The sequence below is a fragment of the Nelumbo nucifera genome, chromosome 2, assembly GCF_055504915.1.
Source record: "Nelumbo nucifera cultivar China Antique chromosome 2, China Antique-T2T, whole genome shotgun sequence".
Taxonomy (NCBI): Eukaryota; Viridiplantae; Streptophyta; class Magnoliopsida; order Proteales; family Nelumbonaceae; genus Nelumbo; species Nelumbo nucifera.
This window is the reverse complement of record NC_142650.1, coordinates 101,383,644-101,403,051: the sequence shown is the minus strand read 5'-3', so window position 1 is coordinate 101,403,051 and position 19,408 is coordinate 101,383,644. Positions and strand designations below refer to the sequence as shown.

General features: G+C 45.8%; 1 long non-coding RNA gene across 1 annotated transcript; it reads right to left on the bottom strand.

Annotated features, from left to right (window-relative positions):
- Positions 1-9,458: 9,458 nt before the first annotated feature.
- LOC148802620 (uncharacterized) lies at positions 9,459-10,757 on the bottom strand. The gene is made up of 3 exons (XR_016083169.1): positions 10,627-10,757; positions 10,382-10,511; positions 9,459-9,528 (listed from the first exon to the last, which is right to left on the bottom strand). It is a non-coding gene; the product is annotated as an uncharacterized LOC148802620 (long non-coding RNA).
- Between the last annotated feature and the right edge of the window lie 8,651 nt (positions 10,758-19,408).

Below are 19,408 nucleotides of genomic sequence, written 5' to 3'. Positions count from 1 at the left end.
AGCCCGGTGCTGGCAAGCTCGAGTCTAACTGGGAAGGACCTTACCGAGTGAAATGAGTGCTTGGAGAAGGAACGTACGAGCTCAAGACCCTCAAAGGGAAACAAGTACCTCGGGCATGGAATATTGTTAATGTAAGACAATACTATCTATAACAATTGAGTAGGCCACGAGCCACTCCCCAAGCCTAAGGGCCAAAATGCCAAAATTCTGAGCTAACAGGATCTCGGCGCTATAAGACCCTGTTGCCTCTTCGACACAGAAGGACTCTAAGAGAACGGATTATAAACCGCTCCTCCAGCCTAAGGGCTAAAACGCCGAGCTAATGAAAGACCTTGGCACCATATAAGACCTAGTTGCCCCATCGGCATAGGCTAAATACTCACAATGCCTAAGGCACAGACAGTTTAGGCATGAACCTTGTGACGTGTAGCCCACCTCGGCATGCAACAAGTTGAACCCGTTAAGGACAACTAATGCTAACTTAACCCGGGTGCAGACAGGTCGGGCATATGCCCTACTATGTCACTCACCTCGGTGTACATAAGGCTACCCCTACTAAGTATTGGAATACAATTCAGGGTCACAACAGTTGAGGAACCCTCACTTCGGGTAGTTAGCCTGATAGCCTAACAGCTCAGAGCAAAGCAACCACTTCAGCAAGTAAAAGAAAAATTGCACAAGTGTTTGGCAAAGTAAATTTTTTATTATGAAAATTCCATTACAAAGTCTTGTTACAAGAAAGACAAAGGGAGAAGACTAAGCTTGTAAATATAGGGACTGAGCTATTTTGGAAGCTCGTTGTCTTTGCCAGAGACCTCCTCAGGGGCAGTAACCGGGCCAGCAACCTCTACTTCATCGTCAGCGCGTTCATCCTCAGAGTCCAGGTCATCCTTCGACTGACGCACGATGTCATCGGTGATCCGAGAAGTAGTGATGGCACTCGTATCGAGCTCGGCGTAGAGGTGCCTGATTAACCACCAACTGAGCTTGAAACCCCTGCGGTAGGCCTCGGTCATCACGTTGTCAAACTTTGAAGATTTGACATAGTTGATGACGGCTTGAACTTTGGTCTCCTTGAGGGCATCTTCGAAGATCACCGACTTCTCCTTAATGTCTTCCCGGAGGTCCTCCACCTCCTGCTCCAACTTCCCCCTGGCTTCTCTAAGGCCCTGCACCTCGAGCTTCAGAGCATCCCATTCTGCCTTGAGGGTGTCCACCTCGAGCGTCAAGGCCTCTTGGCCGACCTTGTACCTGTTCACTTCGGCCCTTAATGTATCCTTATCTCGGCCCAGCGAGCTCTTCTCCGCCAAAAGCACCTCAATGAAGTTCTTTTGAGCCGAGGCATCACTTTCCAAGTGGTGGACCTGCCCGCGAACGGCTCTTAGTTCGGTATGGGCTGCACAGGATGACTTCTCAGCCTCTAGAGCCCGTCTCAGGTGCCGATCTGATTGAAGGGTCAAGGCACGAACGGCAGAGTTCACCTGCAAAAGGGGAACCAGTTAAAAAAAAAAAGAAAAAGAACTCACCACCATGGTATGAGTGGCAGCTCGGGCACCGAGCTGACCAGGAGTGAGATCAGCCCACTCGGTGACTTCCTCCGGATATGCAGCCAGCTTGCTATTCTCCAGGCTGCACTGGGGGTTCAAAACGGTTCGGCTCCCCTGACCCTCCGAGCTGGACGCCGTCATCTCTACATCACGGGTGGATTCCCCAGAAGCCTCGGCGGCAGCTTCAGCAGGATGAGTCCCGGTAGCAGCCTCTGTAGTGCGAGCTTCGGTGGCGCTCTCACCAATAGATTCAGTGGGCTTAGCAGAAGGCTCCGCTACCACCTCGGGCCCCTGAGGCACCGTGTCTCCCTCCAGGTCAATGACGGGTGGAGTGCCTGGGAGCTTGGGCTCCAGAGCAGGAGCCTGTGGAGGTTAAGCCTCAGTAGAGGCTAGTGGAGACTCAACGCGTGCCTTCTTGGCTACGCGCTTCTTCCTCTTCATCTGGCGGAAGAGCCTTTGGTTGTCAATCTTTTCTGCCTCCATGGGACCTGCAGTGAAGCTCAATGTTAGCAATACCCGAAGTAAGCATACAAATAAAAAGCCGAAGTGAAGCAAAACCTACCCGAGCTCAAGCCAGCCTGGATGAGCTTCTCCTCGGATGTGAACTCTTTATAATTTAACCCGAGCTGAGCTAGCAACTGAAGTGCCTTCTTGGTCTTCCCATCTAGGATGACATCGGGGTCTTGAACGGTGACCCTCCAGTCAGTAGGGAAGGGCCACCCCGTGCTGCTCCGAACTATGAAGTAGTCCCGCTTCCAGGCCGGGACTTTACTCGGGAGCTTGTGCATGAGTTTGAAACCCAAGCGGGGAGATAGGTAATAAGACCGTCTGTGCCCGGGGAGAGTGCCCGAAGCACTCTTCTTTATAGCTAGAATGGTACTAAGAACGTCCAGGTCAATTGGAAGAGATCGATCAAAGCAAAGAGAAATGGTCCCAACTATATTCCATATGGAATTCGGGTGAAGTTGGTCCAAAGTAATGTTGAAGTGCACCAGCACCTCGGCAATCAAGCGGTGAAGAGGGAGTCGGAGTCCGGCTACTAACTGCTCCCAGAAGACCACAATCTCATCAGAACCGTGCTCCCACGGGAAGTTGCCGGTAGGGAGACTGTATGAATATTCCCCGGGAAGATTTGGTACATCCAACAGATCCCAAGATCAGAGAATATCGAGGCTGAGGCACTCTCTAAATAGGCTAGTGCAATCGACTCAATGAGAAGGGCAGTCCCAGTGGTGACAACAGAACTGAGCTAGATAGATCCGCTTATTAATTAACTATGCCATGGAATATTATCGAAAGAATGCAATGTGGCGCGAAGGATAGAACGACAAGTAGCTCACTACGTGATCATAGATGAGCAGCTATAGAAGATCATTCACACTCCCCTACCCGCGCTGCCTACACCGAGCTGAAGCAGACCAAGTGTTGAACGAGATTTATGGACTCTATAGAAGACACTTGGGGGGCAGGGCACTCGTGTAAAGGGCCTTACGACAAGGGTACTGCTGGCCTACGGTGAAGGCGGACGCAATCGAGTAGGTGTGGCAGTGCAACAAATGTTAGCGACATGCCAACATCTTGCACCAACCGGCTGTTGACCTGAAATATCTTATCAGTCCATGGCCGCTTGCATAATTCAACCTCACCTATGGCACAAAGGCAGTCATCCCAGCCAAAATCGAAATCCCCTCACTTCGGTTGGAAGCATACAGCGACAATACTAATAACGACGAGATACGTACCAACCTCGACCTACTTGACGAGGTGAGGGACCTTGCATATATTAGGACCGCAACGTACCAGCAAAGGGTAGCTCGGTACTACAATGCCAGAGTTTAGAGACGAAACTTCCGCATTGGTGACCTGGTTCTCCGCAAGGTCATGGTACCTGAGCCCGGCGTTGGCAAACTCGGGCCGAACTAGGAAGGACCCTACTGAGTAAAGAGAGCACTCGGGGGAGCATACGAGCTCGAGACCCTGGAAGGTAAACAGATACCCCGGGCATGGAACATTGTCAACTTAAGATGATTTTACATATAAATTATTAGACTAAGCAGGCCATGAGCCACTACCAGAGCCTAAGGGCCAGAATGTCGAGCTAACAAAGACCTCGGCACACTAAGGCCCAGAATGCCGAGCTAACAAGGACCTCGGCACTGTAAGGGTCAGAATACTGAGCTAAAGATGACCTCGACACCTCATCAACGAAGCAAGTTGCACGAGTATGGATCCCGAGGTGCATAGCCCAGGGCCCAATTCAACTTATGTTAACTAACTCGAGCGAAGAACAGGTCGGGCGTATAGCCTTACTATGTTAACTCGCCTCGGGGCCTAAGTCTAACAGTTCGGTAACATAGTCAACTCGGCGAAAAGAGAAAATAATTGCCCAACACTTTGCCAAAAAAGGGGGGACTATTCATTGCAAAAAATCTTGTTTACATTTCATTCCAAAAAAAAAAAAAACAGCGACGAGCTCACAGGCCCGGAGGTACATCTTCCTCGCCTTTGGAAGGGACTTCGACAATACCCGAAGGTCCCGCTTCATCTTCAGAATCCACGTCATCATCAGCTGCGGCAGCCATTTCCGGAGTGATGCGCGAAGTAGTTATGGCACGAATGTCAAGCTCGGGGTACGTATTTCTTATCATCCATCGGCTCAACTTGAAACCCCTTCTGTACGAGCCCACCATCATGTCATCAAAGTGCGGCGAAGCGATGTAATCGTTAATGGCCTTCACTTTCGCCTCCTCGACAACCTGAGCGAAGATCTCAGTCTTCTCCCTGATATCATCCTAAAGATACCCGACCTGATGCTCTAGGTCCAGCTTTAGGTCCGCCATGTGTATCACCACCAATCCTAAGGTCTCGTTTTCCCTCCGAGACCTCGTTAACTCGACTTGCGTAGTGCAGGAAGCCTCTTCGGCAACTTGTGCTCGCCTCAAGCCCCTCTCTGCCTGGATTGTCAGAGCGTGGATAGAGGAGTTCACCTGCCAGAACGAGATCAAATCAGCCCGACGAAAAAAAAAGAAAGAGAAGCTACTTCGACTTACCACCATGGCGTGAGACGCAGCACGCACGCCTATAAGATCCGTAGGAAGATCGGTCCACACCGCGACCTCCTCAAGGCAAGTAGCCTTCTTACTTTTTCAGAGAGCATAGCTCGGCGTCAACACGCTCCCAACCTCATCGTGACTTCCCAAGCCTGAAGGCACAGCCCGGGTATGAGCAGTATCGGCATAGGAGAACCCTGCTGCTTCCTGAACTGGAGGGGCCACTTCGGGCTCCCTAGGAGGCTCCATTCTCGGTGCCTCGGGCTCCATAACCCGGGAAGGATCGGCACAGTCCCGCTTAGCGGCTCACTTCCTCCTCCTCATACCATCAAACAAGTCTGCGCCTCGAGTTTTCTCTGCCTCCATAACACTTGCAAAAAGAGCTCGGTGTCGAAAGACGAGAATAAAAAACAGCAAAAGAAAGCCACTGAGCAAGAAACCTACCCGAACTCAGACCGGCCTGGATAAGCTTGGCCTTCGACAGGTAGACTTGGCATTTGTGTCCAAGCCGGGCCCAGTCTTGGAGGCCCTTCACCGTTTCTTCATCTAGCATGGCACCGGGATCGGGAACGGCCAACCCCCACTCAGTAGGAAACGGCCACCCCGTAGCACTTCGAACCATGGAGTAGTCCCGCTTCCATGCCGGGACCTTATTTGGAAGATTGTGTAAGAGCTTGAACCTCGGGCGAGGTGACAAGTAGTAGGCCCTCCTACGCCCGGGTAGGGGACCCGCTTGTTTCTTAAGCATGAGAATAGCGGAAAAGATTTCCAGGTCCAAGGGAAGGCAATGTTCGCAGCAAAGGGAGATGGTCCCGACAAGGTTGCGGGTGGAGTTCGGGTGAAGTTGACCTACGGTGACGCCGAAGTGGTTCATGACCTCGACGATAAGGGGATGGAAGGGAAGGCGCAGCCCAGCAACAAGCTGCTCTCGGAATATCACGATCTCGTCCGGATCGTGCTCCCAAGGAAAGTCGCCTGAGGGTAAAATATAAGCATACTCCCCGGGCAGGTTGTACTGAGCAATAAGGGACCAAAGCCTCTTGGGCGTCATAGTGGAAGGCCCGAACTTATCTGGCACCCGACCTCGATGGGAGGTGGATGCCAAGCTACCCGAGGTGACTCGGCCTATGGGCTCGAACTCGAGCTCTTCCTCGAGCTCTACCTCGGGCCCCGCCTCAGACTCACTCAGGCTGTCAAGGGGCAGCAGCTCGGTTCGTAGAACCAGCATCAGACCCCCCAGGAGACTATCTAAACTACCCAAGCTAGACATTGAATCAAAAGGAAGCTGAGGACTCACCCGGGAAAAGCTACCAGACTACGAAAAATGACGCGAGCTGACAACCTTGGGCGCGAGCTCAAGGAACGAATGCTGAAGAATGGTGAAGGAAAGTGACCAGGGGCCCCCCACTATTTATAGCCATTGTACTCGCGCATCAACGGCCAAGATCAAAACCATCCAACGGCTCCCCGCAAAACCGACTGCGTGCCTCCCGAGGAGAAGTCGGTTTAGCGCGCGTTTTTTACGTTAAAAAATTTAAAATTGTTTGATGTCGGCGCGTGAGTTGCACGTAACTCAGGATTGACCCCTGGTCGAACCAAGCCAACCCTGATTGGACCAAGAACATAAGCAGGTCAGACCGGAGAAGTTCCAAACCAATGCCAAGGCGTCACGAGGCAAATCCACTCGTCATCCCGTGAACTCCCCACGCCGGGTCAGGACCCCAGGCATGGAGAGTGGGAGCAATTGATGGAGGGAGATTTGGCCCGACCCCTTGGCTACACGACACGTGGAAGCAACCGATAGTGACCTGGCAGAAGCGCCAGCTCGGCACGACCGTGGGCCCACAACTCGAGCTCCGATAAAAGGAGTCCTGAGCTCTCCCAAAAAAGGAACCCACGATCCGAGCTCCCCAAGGAAGAACCCGAGCTCTCCCTTCGAGGTCCTGAGCCTTACAAGGAGTGCAAAGGGCAAAAACCCGAGCTGACCCACCCTGGGGCAGTTCGGGCCACACTTCTATCCGAACTCAAGACTTCATCTCGCACACCACTTCGGCTCCAAGTTGCCTAACTGAACAACCGTACCTGACGCCAATGAAGCTCGTACGCGGAGGCGGCACGCCTGACTGATTAGGGGTCTGACACATGACAGCCGCCCTCCAAACGGCCACCTGCCACTGCCATCTCAAATGTGGTAGAGGCGGCCCTGACAAGGAAAGACAGTGGCGGTTATGACACCCAAACTGGCGACTAGCAGAGGTCATGACACCCGTCTGGCAGAGATGATGACACCCGATCTGGCGGAGGTGATGATACCCGATCTGGCAGAGGTATGGGAGTGAGTGTACAGGGTGATTCTTGCGCTTTCTGGTCTTAAAGTTCCTCATTTCCCTTGCCTTCTCAAGAGCACTAACTTGAGCTTCGGAGTGTTCCAACCGGGTTCCTCCCCAGAAGTCTCCATTTTCTTTCTTGTTTCAGGCATCCCCAGTTTCGACGGAGGCGAGGTAACTGGCAGCTAGGACCGACCGGATTGCGCACCATCATTATACATTAATTTATGACATTATACAAAGATAAATATGATCCACAAGAATTATTTTTATTAATCATGTAGATGAAAAGAAAATTTAAAGCCACTCAAAAATGAAATCATTCTTTCTTTTGAGTCATGTGAGTTAACTCATAATGCCACAATTAAATAATAAAATCTCAAAAATTGATAAAAACCAAAATGATAGAAAATACAAACATTTTGTAAAAGTTGTGCATAAATTTCTAATATCATATATTATGAATTTTCAGAAAAATAAGTATGACAAATAGGAAATATTTTTATTGATGATGGTAATAAAGCAAATGGAATATAAAATTTGAATCAACCAATGCACCATGCCTCGACTATTTTACCCTTTAGTCTTCTTTGAATTTTCAAAATTCTACCATCTAAATGTCCACCCCTCTCTAGTTAACTTGCTGATTTGATCTGCACTAGAGTCTAGATTTTGAGGTTGAAAGAACTTGTTGGACTATAGTGTGTTTGTGTGTGGAACGAAGATACATGAATTTCTGTGGTAGAAGTAAAAAATGGTGTTTGGTGGTTCTAAAGCATTATCAAACGACATGAAGTTAGGGGTGTAAAGAGATCAAATTCAAATCAAATAAGGAAATATCCAAATTTGAATTCAATTATAAAATCCGATATGCAAATTCGATTCGATATCTGATGGATATTGAAAATTAATATTCGAATTCAATTAAATATTCGAATATTCGATTGTATTTGAATTTGACCAATTAATTATTTTAGGTAATTAACAAATATATAAAATAAATATTTAATTTATATAAAGTATAAAAATATATATAAATTATTTATATGATTTAATTATTTTATATATAAATTATATAAAACATTTAAATATTTTATATATTATATATAAAAATTAAATAATCGGTCGGATTCAAATATTATCAAATCGAACCAGGTCATATTCGAATTTGAATCCGATTAGTTATTCGATATGAATAGGATATCCGAATTCAACCGATTACATATTCAAATTATCCGAATTTGATTCGATTATATTGAATCTCGAATTCAAAATTAGATTTTTTGAATACTGTGACACCCTGAGAAGTTTAATCTTTTGTTTCCTTCTCCTTTCAAAAATTCAAAAGAAGTAGAGTCAAAGAGAAGACAAGCCATTGATTCAGACTCCACGTTCATCATCATCAATAGCACACGAGGCAGTTGCTGCAACAATATTTAGGCTCTTTGTCTACCAAGTTCATTGCTTGTGTTTTTATTGACTTTAGCAGCGGTAATGTCAAGATGGATGGAGGATTTCATCCAAGACCTGAAGTAGAGAGCATGTTTGTGAGGTTCATGTCTTCTGGTGGTAGTGGCGATTTTGCTCTCCTTAATCCCTAAGCAATCGAGAAGAAACATTCAACATTATCTCCATCAGCCGAAATTGTTAATCATAGAAATTCTTTTTTGGCACTAACTGAGAATCCTACCTCGAGACTCCAAATTTCATACTTATGAAAACTCTGCTCACATCTACCTACAATATATTACCCTCGTAAATTAGAAATATCTCCCTCTACATGATACTATGTAGAAGAATAAGATATTCTCCTTGTATGATTTTATATAAAAACTCCATTCAGAGCTTAGTAGTTCAGAGCGTAAACGCAAGGTTAGGGAACATCTTATGCACAATTGATTACCTTCTGTTGTCTTTCAAATTGACACAGAAATTAAAATGCTAAGAAAGTTTGACCATTAGAACATATACTATTTTTATTTATTTTCTATCTCAACCGGAACAAAGAGAGTTCGCATCATCGCCCCACAAACGTCCCACACGATGTGCGACTGACACCTGTCCAGTCGCACGCGATGGGGCGTTCCCGCGTGCGATGCTAACGTGACGGTCACCAGGTAAGCTCAAATCGGAGAGGCTCTGATCCCGTTCTCTGCCCGAGCTCGGATCTCCGCTCCCATCTCCGGCACCGGCGAACGCTCCAGTCACCAGGTAAGCTCTAACCCTTTTTCTTTGTCGGGCTGTGATTTTTTTCATTAAACCCTGTTTGATGTTTTATTTTTCTTTGACTTTTTTTACCATCTTCCACCTCCTCCGGCACCAGCAATCGCTCCGGCCACCATCACCAGGTGTTGGAGTGTCAACTTAGAACTAAATTCAACTTTTTTATTATGCAGTGGCTATTAAAAACTCACTTAGAAAGTTGTTTGGTTTACAGGTTTTGGCTATGGCTATGAACTCCATCCAGCTTAGGAAAAAACGACAGGAGAAAGAGAAAGTAGTGCAGTGATTGGCTATGACTACACAAAGCTGAATTTTCAAACTTTATTATTAATTTGTATGCTTTGGTACAGCCCACTCCAATCAGGCCCCCGATGCTTCAATCTGCAATATCAACACTTCTTATTAATGTTCCATCTACATGATAAATACGACTGTTTTGAAGTAGTTTAAAGAATCCAACAGAACTACGGTTACTGTCACAGAGCAAGCAGAATCCTCAATCTTAATATAATACATGGTAACAGTAGTGTCACATGGATTGGGGACCCAGATCAAATCATGGGTTTCATAAGATCTAAAGTGACATTATGGTGATTAAACAAAAAACCATATTAATCTAAACCCATGTTAGAATCTTTTTCTTCTTCTTCCTTCTGAGAAATCTGACTCTGCTTCTTGATAGAGCAAGTATACGTATATGTTGACAGAGATATATTGAACCTTCTCTTCATGGTGTTCATTCAATAAGGTATCATCAATCTCAGCATCGCACGACTATTTTGCAGATTAAAATAACATATTACGAAGCTTTATAAACTATTGTTAAAAAAAATGCAACTAGAGAGAGAGAGATTTCTGTTTATTTGTTGCAGAAGTTCAGAATATCATGAATAAAAAAAGGGGGCATAAAAAACTGGTATTCGTACAAAGGTTGGGATCCCATCTCAAGTTCTCAGCTCGATAATGCCTCGTCCCAACTACATCATGAACCCAAATTTGTTACTTATATCATACTTTCTTCTTATATGAAATATTCTTGGAGAAGTATTTCTCCCATTGGCATTTTCATTAACTTGGTTCTCTGATCTGCTTTTGGTTATCAAGAAAATGAGAAATCTTCTTTTCGGATAGCATGGGGTTAGTTTTGTTTCCTATCACTCTCCATTGTTTTCGGTCTGTCTTCTCTACCTTAATGAAGAGAGAAAAATAGAGGTCAAAGAGGAAATCTATTTACCTGTTTCGACTTGATTGTCTTTTCTCTTATAGTTTCCAAAGTTGTGTGCGCACAAAGACACAGTAAAGACATTTTGGTTTCTTGAAATGAAAAACACTCCAACACCTGGTGACGGTGGCCGGAGCGATCGCTGGTGCCGGAGAATGAGGTGGAAGAGGGTAAAAAAGTCAAAGAAAAATAAAACATCAAAGAGGGTTTAATGAAAAAAATCAAAGCCCCAGACAAGAACAAGGGTTAGAGCTTACCTGGTGACCGAAACGTTCTCCGGTGCCGGAGATGGGAGCGGAGATCCGATCTCGAGCAGAAAACGGGGGTCAGAGCCTCTCCTCCGATTTGAGCTTCAGGAGGGGCGCGAATATGGGAAAAGAACTTCAGGGGGCGCGTTACAACACTTCTGAGTTGGTTTTGGGGCTAACTGACGGGGCTAACGTCCGTCACGTTAGCGTTGCACGCGGGAACGCCTCACCGCGTGCGAATGGACAGGTGTCAGTCAAATTGTTTTCTACCAGAAAACAGAGTGTAGGGTTCTTCTTTCTCACATCACAATCATGAGTTCAAGCAAAACTATTGGTAGAGGAACAAAACTTCGGACAGGCCCGTTCGAACACTGTTCGAATAGCCTTTTCAGCCTTGCATCGGAAATATCTCTACTTTTTTTTATACGAGATATTTTCAATGTAAGACTATAATGATCGTTCGGAAAGCGGGTGGCCACGACAATGTACAGATCCAGCCAGCTAAGTTCTCGGAAATCTGTGCAAGTGATTCTAACTAATTTGCAAAGTTTTCTATTCTTCGTAACCGATTTCATGGTAAAAAGAGGACGAAAAAGCTCTGTAGAGAAAAACTTGAACTCAGGTTATTTCCTTTGGTGAGAAAATCAATGATATTATACTTGAGAGGAAAGGGAAAGAATGAGCTGATATATATTAATTCCAAGGAGTCCGGACTTATTCTTACAACCATCATTGAGCAAGGATGTTAAGTTTTATTTAAAAATTTTAAAAAAATATCACAAAATAGAAATAATGGATTTAAAAAAAAATTATATATCACATGGTGTGATGTGTATGGATTGTGATGGAACACTAACGGATTAATGGGAAGGGAGGATTTAGTTAATTATTAGAAAACTTAGAGGTACTTTGAGAAATTTTCCATTATTATTATTATTATTATCTGAGATTGTCATGTACAACACATGTATACATTTACTAGTTTGTGTGCGCGTATATACACTAGTAGGACCCATGTGATGCACGAGCTTTGTTAAGCAGAAGTTAAACAATAGAAATACATAAGAGTATATAATTGTTTTATATTTTAACTTTTCAATAACCAATCAATCGAACTGAACCCGAGTTGGTCGGTTTATATTTTAGTTTAGCAACTTTCCAACCCAACTGATGGAGGGTGATTGGGCCCGACCTCGCAGCACGGGTACACGTGGGCGTGACCTTGCTCAAATAGTGACTCAGCGTGACAGCGCACTGACATAACCTCAACTCGGGGGGAGGGTCTCATAGAGTTGAGCTCGGCAACTGAGTAGATAAACTACTCACTGGAAGCCGTCTTGCCTGCATCTCCTCCCTAGGGTTAAAGTACTTCGGGGTGTTCCGAGATCGGGGTACCCTAACCTTTCTCGATGCCTGAGCTCCTCACGATGGACTTCGGGCCACTCCCCGACGGGAGCGCACTGACCCACCTCTAGACATCCCGGGGTGAAAACGCCTCGAAGCCAGGTAGCTCGGGATAGCCTGCCACGGGCAGCTCGCCGCCTATGGGATAGTCCAGCACGTGGTAACTCGCGAAGGAGTAAATCGGCATACCGCCGAAAGACCTCCTGCCCGACCACCGTACCCGACAAATCTGAGGACCGCAGCCATGTCCCTCGTCAGGCAGCGTCGTGCCTGCCACCTTTAGAAGGTGCCTTACACCTGACAGGTACGTACCCTGCGGTGACGGCCCCGCGCGTGCCACCTCAGCCTTGCCAGTAACGGCTGCGGCAGGCTGACAGTGGCGGTTATACCTGCCTTGTCAAAAGCTAGTGGGCCAAACGCAACGGATTTCTGTTATAAGGAGCTTAGTATCAAGGAGCACAGGTATCATCTTCGAACCATCTGCGCAATCTGCACTCTTAGCCTTTGTTTCCCTTTGCTTCTCACACATAATACTGACTTAATCATCGAAGGGTTCCCACCGGGAAAATCCCCCGGGAGTTCTTCTTCTTCCTTCTCGTCTCAAGTACCTCTCAGGAGTCGTGTAAATGCCAGCTAGGAGCGACCGAATCGCGCTACATCATTTGGCGCCGCCTGTGGGAAACGCGTCAAAAAGCCTTTCTCCAAATTTTCACGTCTCTTTACTCTCTAGAAACCCAACATTCATGGCTTCCACTAGCAACGCCGGACGAAGCAGAGAAATGGATAACTCCAAAGAACAACCCCAACTTCCTACTGTCTGTATCAGACAATTCACCATCTCCCTCTCAGCGGATGGGATCCCCAGCCTGAATGTGTCTCTTGCAGTGACACCTGTCGTCGCGCCACTCCCTACTACAGTTGGAGCGACGTTCACCGAACCTTCGGTCGTGCCCCCAGCTGCCAGCCCGAACCAACTGGAGGACTTGATGCAGTGCATGCGGACCATGCAGGCCCAAATGCAACAATTCCAGCAACTTCAGCTCTATTAGCAACATGTGTTACACTAGGTCTCCCAGTATCAGTACCAGCAGTTTCCCCAGTTACTTCAACCTCAGCTTCAGCAATCACAGCTTCCCCCTCGGCACCCAGTCTCACAGCAAGATAGGTCTCGCCGACGGGAGGAGCATCCATCTCGCCAAGGAGAGGCCCCCCAGAACCCTCCAAGGAGCCCGACTTCCACCCACGGAAGACAAGAAAGACCAGCCGCCCCGACCTCGCCACGGGCAGTCAGGTCGGGAGGACCTCAGCTTGCCAGGCCCACGTCGCCTCAGCTCTCAAGGCCTGGTACTCCGTTTCTGGAAAACTGATTCGAAGTCCTAGCCGCAGGTTCCAAGCAGAAGCCCTCTGTCCGAAGTCATCACCAGCGGCCCGAGCTTCTTCCTGCACACACCATTCCTAACAGTACAGAAGTGAGCAGCACGAATGTCGAGCCCGCCAGGAAGCAGAGACGCCGCCGAGGTCGCTGATCTACCACCCACGACCTACCCGAGCTCGGACTCAAAGAAGAGGTAAGCTCGGGCGAGATCAAGGCACCCATCCTTTCGGTTCAACCCCCCATATCTCCCAAGCTCCTGGCAGTCCCAATTCCTAAAGATTTCAAGCTCCCCCCTCTTGATAAGTATGACGGGTCATTCGACCCAAATGATCACATAGATGCCTTCCAGTTGCAGATGCACCTAGCAAGAGCAAGTGGATCGTGCATGTGTGTGGCCTTCTCCACCACTTTTAGAGGAGTAGCCCGCATATGGTACCGGAACCTGACGTCCGGATCAGTAAGAAGTTGGGCGCAGTTCGCGCAAGCTTTCACATCCCACTTTGTTACCAGTAAGCGGTGCCCGCGAACTAAAGAGAGCCTCCTCAACATAGTGCAGAGAGAAGGAGAATCCATCCGGGGCTACGTCAAGCGGTTCAACGATGCTTGCATGCAGATACCGTGCTTGGACCCCGCCGTGCGCCTTGCAGCAGCTAAGAAAAGCGTGACGCACAAAGAATTCAAATGGCACATGGTCATCAACCAACCAGTGACCATAATTGAATTTCTTAAGCTCGCAGAAAAGTTCATAGCCACCAAAGAGGAGATCAACCAGAAGGGCGAGAGCGTGCCCGAAAAGAGGAAGAGGGAAGGAGAGCCTTTTATCCAAGGGGACAGCTGAAAGAAAAAGGATGCAGCTCGGGGGGGGGGGGGTAAAGCCAGGTTAGTCGTCCCGAGCTCCTGCAGCGGACCGAACTGATTATACCCCACTGAACACGAAGCAGGCCGAAATCCTGATGGCAATCAAGGACACTCCGTATGTGAACTGGCCACCCCGTTTGAGGGGAAATCCCAATGAAAGAAATAAGAATTTGTGTTGTAGCTTTCACAAAGATCACGGTCATAGCACCGAAAATTGTAGAAATCTCCACGACGAGATTGAAGAACTCATCCGCCGCGAATATTTAAGAAACTTTGTACAAAACATCAATAATAATAATAATAAAGCAGGTCGGCAAGGGGAGCACGGTAAGGACGCTCCCGAGTCCAGCAATAGGCCGGCTGAGAAGTCACAGAGGCAGCCTCCGGAAGAGAGGCCGGTCCGGGGCACCATCCACGTTATAGTGGGAGGCTCGATCGTTGCGGGTTGCACTTCAGTAGCAGCTCGGACGTCAGTTCGTGAAGCCGCCCAGGAAGAACGGAACCCCCTGAAGCGGCCGAAGACAGAAGAGCCAATTTTCTTCACAGAAGATGACGCGCGAGGGGTCCATTACCCCCACGATGACACACTTGTGATAAAGATGAGGATCAACGACTTCGAGGTCAGGCGCGTACTCGTTGACTCGGGCAGCTCGGTAGACATCCTCTTCAAGGCTGCATTCGACCAACTCCAGTTGCAGAAAAGTGACTTGAAACCTGCGGACACTCCTTCGGTGGGCTTCAACGGATAAGAAGTCCGACCCCTTGGGAAAATAACAGTACCTGCGGAAATCGACACATGGCCTTGCGTAGTCAGACTCAACCATGACTTCTTGGTGGTTGCTACCCCCTCCCCGTACAACGCTATAATAGGTCGGCCGATCACCCATATCCTGCGGGCGGTGGTCTCCACCTATCACTTGGCTATGAAGTTCCCTACAGACTTCGGTGTGGGAGTAGCGCGGGGCAACCAACTCGAGTCCCACAAGTGCTATGTCGTCGCCCTGAAAGGGAAGACCAAGGTGGCCGACGACCTCGAACTGGAGCGGCCTACGGAGCAAGGCGAAGATCGAGCCGCGCCCACAGAGGAAACAATCACGGTCCCAACCTCAGCGGCAGACCTAGCTCGGACGCTTCAGATCGGTGCTTCCGTTCAAGAACCTCTACGATCTGAACTGGTAAGTTTTTTACTTCAAAATTTTGATATTTTTGCATAGTCCGCGGCAGAGATGCCCGGTATAGACCCCGACCTTATAACTCACAAGCTGAATACTGATCCTGTAGTTAGGTCCGTTAGACAGAAGAAATGCAACCTAGCCCCAGAGCGGTGGAAAGCGGTCGACGAGGAGGTCGAAAAGCTCCTCGCAACTGACTTCATAAGAGAAGAGGATCGAGTTAAATTGAATAGGTAGATTTATACTTGAATTTGAATGGGATCTTATTAAATGGATTTATGTTGTATTCAATCGCATTTGAATTATAAATGGATATTAAATGGTTTTAATATATTAAACTGAATGATCAACATACTATATATTGTCAATAAAATGGAATAAAATTGACTTAAATATCATATATTTCATTAACAAAATGAATTGAAAATAACTTCTATGATACTTGAATTTATGGAAATATATTAAAAATACAACATTTAAACCATATTTACTAATAGATAAAATATAAATCCTAACATATCAAATTGAATCAGATGAATCATACATATATCATTGGATCACATAGGGGAGGATGTGGATCTATATTTGATCCAATTATAAGCAAATCGAATTTGGATCTTTCTTAATGAGATTGATTTTGAATTCGAATTTGAACAAAAGGATGGCATTTGCAGCCCTAGAGGAAAGTTATTTGTCTGAGAGTATCTAAGAAGAGACAAGATGATGTGGTCGTTGGTCCCAACTTTATATGAGAGAGAATTGATGCACTACTGGTAAATGTAAATAAGACAAAAACTCCAAATTTTATATCATTCAAAAGTGTAAATCATTGTTAAGAAATGGATGCAAATCAGTGCAAAACCTTGCATACGGTTCATATTTCTAAACCTTTTATTTTGCACCCTTCCCAAATTGACCTATACTTCTTGAGCTGGGCTGAAGCCTCTCCTAACTTTAGAAATAAGATTGAATAATTCATATTCACAGAATCTCCCAAATACAAACAAAAATATGTAATGGCAACAACAAACCCTTCTCACTAAAAGATAAATATGTTTGTATGCATTTCAAGTTTTAAAATACCCATGTGCAAAATACCAGTAAACGTTGCCATATGCAACCTAGAAATCTTTTTAACCAAATTCAATTCAATGGTACCAAACACCACCTAGATGGTAACCATCTACAATGTTTTTTTTGGCTGGTTTTTAGTAATGTAGGCTTAGCCAAGTTACTATGATTTATTTTCAATATATTTTTATAAATGCTAACACCTTTTATCAAGGTTTTTAAAAACGAACCAGACAACGAACTGTTCAGGGGTCTGATTATCCGGTCAAACGGTCCAACCATTCAAACCGAACAGATGACCTGCTCTGACAAAAAATGAAAAAAAAGTCAAAAACCATTGTCTGGGTCGATGGTTTGAATGGTTCAACCACCCCAGTCAGTGGTTTGCTGACCAAATCAAGGTTTTTGGCCAAAAAGCAGTTCTGGGGTGAAACGGAAGTGACTGATTCCCGATTTTTTCCGGTCCAGTCCAATTTTGAAAACCATGTTTTTTATATTACACCTTATATTAAATTTCAAGGCATAATACTGCATTTAGATTTACAAAATTGAATTAACCAATTTTGATCCGTGTATCGGTCTGTATCAGTCTGTGATGGCTGGTCCTTTGATCACAATTCAAAGGCTGCAGTTTCGTTTCAAGTCACCCATTTTGCCATGTATTATGGTGCATATATCTCCCGCATTTCAGGTTAAGAATAATGCTAGCTAGCATCGTAGTAGTCACTGGCCATGGGCTGCGCCAGATCACCAAAAGGACGATTAGAAACACCCCATGAGACGATGGGTGCATAGCACTAGTTTACTTCAGTGCTCTATGACAACAAATGGAGAAAGTTATTACATGCTAGACCTTCCGTTGAAGAACAAGAGAATATAACTTCATCACACAAGTTCTCACAGTTGACATGCATTTCTACTAACCAAAAAGAAATGTACTTCTGTGCTCAATTGCAACTCATAGTTCGCATTCAAGTCGAAGTCTCATCAATTCAAACTTTACGTTCCTGCTACCCGGGATACCAGCAGATATTGGGCATGGTTTTCTAGTCCCCAACAATCATAATCTCAAGTTCCCTAAACTGTTGTCAGGAACTAACTACTAACAAGATAAAGTCCTGCAATTGAAGATGATGAACCCCCATTTATTTGACCACGTTAATTGCAGCTAAAGACCAGTACTGAAAAAGTTTTCTCCTTCAAGCTTTCAACAGTTTCCGCGATGCTCTCCTTCAAGGGGATGAAATCGATGCCCAGGCTTTTTGCTCTCTCCTTGGTTACTTGGTATGTCGGCACATAAGGTTTATCATCTGCATACCTGTCAAGATGAAACATATTTACTTTTTTTTTTCTATGAAACCAAATATATCAGAGATATAATGGGTGAAGCAAAACCTGAAAAATAGTGATTTTCACTAAGAACCCTTGAATCAACAGAAAGGGGTAAAGATTACAAAGGAGAATAAAACATGTTTGCCTAGATCTTGAGGAGAATTTTAGCTATGAGATTCCCAAACCCTAAATGATATGGGTATGTGGATATGGGAACTAATTTTGCTAAAACAATATTAAAGTAAGAAGTTGAATATATGCAACACATGGCATTGATGGGTATGTGGATATGGGAACTAATCATTACATTATACATCATTCATCATTATTGATGAGGGGTAATTTGGTCCTCTGAATAACATCACATCACAACACATGGCATTCAGGTGACACCTTGGCACTGAGTAAGAAGATCACCCCGGTAGGGTGGCTAGTAGCACCTCGCATAAGACCAACCTAAAGGACCTCTGTATAAGGAGCGACCTCCTCTGAGGACCGGCCGAGCTAAGTAGGGTACAAATGGCGACCTACAAGGCATGCCCACCGACCTATTACATAGATCTGTTATCAAGACCGAATTCTCTGAAGTAATAACGCTTGACTGTAAGCTGGCCTACCCACATCACCCACATCAGAATCGATCGAACGGACCTTAGCTCTCTGTGTGGGTTACGTAACCGGTGGAAATATTCTCTCCCAACTTAGCGGAAGCGACTCCCTGGGAATCTCAGACCCGTTACAAAAGGTCTCTAATCCCTCACACCTATATAAAGGCATCATTCCCTTGAGAGAAGTTACGCGCGATTTAGCTCTCGCACTCTCTAAGCTTCCAAGCATTCCAATATTCTCTAAAACTCCAAAAACACTGACTTAAGCATCGGAGTGCCTTCTCCGGGTAAAGCAGCCCGAACACTCTAATATTGTTCTCTTACAGGACAACTTAACTCGTCGCTACATAGCTCGACATCCGAGCTATCACCAGCTCGACTTCCAACAAGGGAATCTTCAACTCGGCATCCGCCAAGTGAGAGCTTCCGGATTGCTCATCATCAATCATCATTATCATCTAAACCTTATTTATATGCATGTATGTATGCATGAAACAATATGTCCAAAAAATGAATGGCAGAAATACACGTTTTGAAATAGATAAGTAGAAAAACTAGAAAAGATAGAGTCAGAAATGAAGTCATTCAAATGAACCTAGGAGCAGGATGTAGACTAAGATGGTTTGGTCATGTGCATAGAAGACCATCCACAGCACCTATAGGAATAAGTGGTCTGTTGCAACGCATACTAGAAAGGACATGGATTGAAGTGGTAATACACTGATTTAGGCACTCACAATTTAACAATGGATTTGACACTAAACAGAACAGAGTGACAAAACAAGATTCATGTAACTAACCCCATATAGTTGGGAACTTGGAATAAGACTTCATGTTGAAGGAACTCAGCAAAATGACCTTGTAACTTCGGAAGAAGGGGTGCTCTCTTATCTTTTGATTAGGAAAGTGGCATATGCAAGGGGTTGGGAGCGCCTCGCCTAGAGGTGCACGCCTTTTAAAACACTGCCCCT